Source organism: Rhipicephalus microplus, chromosome 3 (genome assembly GCF_043290135.1).
Source record: "Rhipicephalus microplus isolate Deutch F79 chromosome 3, USDA_Rmic, whole genome shotgun sequence".
NCBI classification, from domain to species: Eukaryota; Metazoa; Arthropoda; class Arachnida; order Ixodida; family Ixodidae; genus Rhipicephalus; species Rhipicephalus microplus.
In genome coordinates this window covers 287,203,395-287,207,150 of record NC_134702.1, presented here as the reverse complement: position 1 = coordinate 287,207,150, position 3,756 = coordinate 287,203,395, and the positions used below count along the sequence as shown (strand labels likewise).

The 3,756-nt window shown below is 47.0% G+C and overlaps 1 non-coding gene across 1 annotated transcript; it reads right to left on the bottom strand.

The window, feature by feature from the left end:
* Positions 1-2,846: 2,846 nt before the first annotated feature.
* TRNAM-CAU (transfer RNA methionine (anticodon CAU)) lies at positions 2,847-2,919 on the bottom strand. The gene has a single exon. It is a non-coding gene; the product is annotated as a tRNA-Met (tRNA).
* Positions 2,920-3,756: the final 837 nt, after the last annotated feature.

Genomic DNA, 3,756 nt, shown 5'->3' with positions numbered 1-3,756 from the left:
TTACAATTCACATATCATATCAATGCTCAGCAGGCGCGTCAGTGCCTGAGCGATTTGACTGAAGTGGTCGATGTATCGCCGGTAAGCATTGACAGTGCCGAGAAAACACTGCAACTCTTTAGGGCGTGATGGTGTCGGAAACCGTAGGATTGCGTCCACGTTGCTTTGCTTTGGAGTGACGGTGCCATGCGAAATCTTGTGTCCCAGGTACTCAATGGAGGTTCGAGCGAATTGACATTTCTTTAATTTCAGCTTGACGCCTTCGCTTTTGAAAGATTTCAAAACGCCCTCCAGATGCCTCAGATGGTCTGGAAACAAGTCAGAGTAGACAACAATGTCATCGAAGTAATTCGTGACGTTCTGCAAACGGTGTTTTGCCAATATGAATTTGACAGCCCGTTCAAAGGTGGCCGGAGCATTCCGAAGGCCAAAAGGCATGATGAGCCACTCGTAGTGACCGGTACGTGTGACAAACGCCGTTTTCGGAATGTCATCTGCGTGGATCTTCACGTGCCAGTAACCTGACGTTATGTCTAATGTCGAGAAGTACATAGATTTCCCCAGAGAATCGAGAACGTCATCGATGCGAGGGATGGGCTGATAATCAGGCACCGTCAATTCGTTCAGCTTGCGGTAGTCGATGCAGAAGCGCGTGCGTCCTTCCCCTTTTTTCTCTGCCAGAAGTGCTGGGCATCAACTGAATTACATGAACTCTGGGTCGCCCTCCTCGTTTCCCTGGTTGGTGGAGAGGGCGGAAAGGCTTGCCCGTCGTGGGCATTCATCATGCCAGTGCATGATTCAGGGTAAGCCATCCATCGCGCGGTGTTTGCACTCACGCACGGGTGTTCTTACCGGGGAATTACGTGGACGCTGACTAGTTCTGTCACTTGTTACGTTAATCTCTGTATTCCGAGCTGGTGGAAAGCGATGTAACTTCACTCTCTGCATGGTTGACTCTACATGAAGTGAAGCTGTAAGCCATGCCTCTGGTGTAGACGAGGTAAGCCCAGCAAGCGCCATATCCATATGCGCAGGAAGAGCCCTGATATAAGGTACGTGTCCTTTAGGTCGGCGAGGCGTCTGAGAGACATTTTTTTCATTATAGTATTCCTTCAAGCTCTGGACTGTTCGCAACCGGCAATGAATGAATTGGCGAAAAGGATCCGCGACGCCACTCGTAAAGTGTTCCTTCATGCGTTCACATAAGCTCTCCCAAGACGCGTCTGTGTCGAAAACCTCGGTGAGAAACCATCGGAAATTATCACCTTCAAGGTAATCGGAGAAGTAGCACACCTTGTCTCGCTCCGTCCATGCTGCGGCCGCAGTCCTCACCTCAAAGAGCCGGAGCCACTTGTCAAAGGGGACGTCCGTAGATGCTCCGGAGTACTTCGGGATGTTGATGACTTTCTTGGATGTGGCCATGATGAAGGGCATGGTAGATCCTGTCGACTAGTGCCACGCAGGAGACGTGATGGCTGTACGATGAACCAATAATTTGTCTTCATGATCCTCCTTCTCTACCATTCCACCACACCGTGCTCGTGTGGCTCGTCGCATATATATATATATATATATATATATATATATATATATATGCCTGGCGACCTAAGCGTGTGAAACCGCCCTTAGGTCGCCAGGCAGCTCCCTCTTCGACCCAGGGGTAATTGTAGAGAAGCCTCCGAGCACCGAAACGGGTCAAACTCTCAAGTGGCCCCGCCTCGATGGTCTAGTGGCTAGGGTACTCGGCTGCTGAACCGCAGGTCGCGCGCTCGAATCCCGGCTGCGGCGGCTGCATTTCCTATGGAGGCGGAAATGTTGTAGGCCCGTGTGCTCAGATTAGGGTGCACGTTAAAGAACCTCAGGTGGTCGAAATTTTCGGAGCCCTCCACTGCGGCGTCTCTCATAACCAAATGGTGCTTTTGGGACATTAAACCCTACATATCAATGAAATCAATCAAACTCTCAAATGCTTTCTAGTGGGTCTACCCCAAAAAGTACGCCACTCGCCCTGGGATTCTGTGCTTGGCCGTGACTGACGCCATTGTGTATACTCGCTGTGTGCCGGCTAACAAACGCCCTAACAATCTGTCCATCTATATATATATATATATATATATATATATATATATATATATATATATATATATATATATATATATATATATATATATATATATATATATATATATATATATATATATATATATATATATATATATAAGGGAGAGAACTGTATACGTAAGGGCTCGTAATTCCGTGTTTCAACACAATATTAATGAGATATAACAGACAGTAATGCCAAGGAATGTACAGGGGAAGTTATTAGAACAAATGGAATGTAAATAAGAAGAAAGAAGAAAGAGAAGTGGATGAATAAATTACCAGCTGTGAGCAGGAATCGAACCTACGACCTTCGAATAACGCGTTCGATGCTCTAACCACTGAGCTATCACAGCGGCCGTCCCTCCATCCACTTTTTTGGGGTTTATATGTGAATTTAGAAGTAGGAGTGACAGTCAGCGCCATCTATAAGCCAAACAACGAGTGTGAAAACACTCTTATTCGCATGTTTGGCGTCACGTAGCACGTGAACTTATTATGAGCGGGCAGCTCATTAATTGTCCCTCTTATACAACCTAAACACACCAAGTCTGCCAGTACGAGACCCTCCTTCAATAAAATAAGGGAGAGAAGCGTATACCTAAGGGCTCGTATTTCCGTGTTTTAACACAATATTAATAAGATATAACAGACAGTAATGCCAAGGAATGTACAGGGGAAGTTATTAGAACCAATCGAATGTAAATAAGAAGAAAGAAGACAGAAAAGTGGATGAAAAAATTACTAGCTGTGAGCAGGAATCGAACCTACGACCTTCGAATAATGCGTTCGATGCTCTAACCACTGAGCTATCACAGCGGCCATCCCTCCATCCACTTTTTGGGGTTTATATGTGAATTTATAAGTAGGAATGACAGTCAGCGCCATCTATAAGCCAAACAACGAGTGTGAAAACACTCTTATTCGCATGTTTGGCGTCACGTAGCACGTGAACTTATTATGAGCGGGCAGCTGATTAATTGTCCCTCTTATACAACCTAAACACACCAAGTCTGCCAGTACGAGACCCTCGTTCAATGAAATAAGGGAGAGAAGTGTATACCTAAGGGCTCGTATTTCCGTGTTTTAACACAATAATAATGAGATATAACAGACAGTAATGCCAAGGAATGTACAGGGGAAGTTATTAGAACTGTGAGGAGGTTTATTAGCCGTTAAAGCCAGCGACGAGACAGCGTCAAGAACCGTCCAGCGATCGGCACAGCAACGAACCGAAGCACGAGCCGAGAGAGCCAGGCATTGGCGATACTGCTCGCTGCAGGCACATCTTCTTCTTCACAATCGCCCCCGCTGAAAAAGGAGCCATCCTGGCGACTTAAGAAGTTTCAGGCAAAGGCTCATGGTACGGTTTCAGTCGGGAAACATGGACGATGTCACGTGCCCGCCGGCGCATGTCGTCCGATCGGGAAACTGGTTCAATTAGGAAATTAACCGGAGAGGTTTTCTCCAAAACGGTGTAAGGCCCCTCGTACCGGGGGACAAGTTTCGAGGAGAGTCCCGGTGTTTGGTATGGGATGGCAAGCCACACAAGAGACCCTGGGGCATAGTTGGGATCCGGAAGAGAGGTGCTACGGGTTTCTTTCTGGCGTTGTTGTTCTTCCGAGGTGAACGCACGGGCGAGCTGGCGGCACTCTT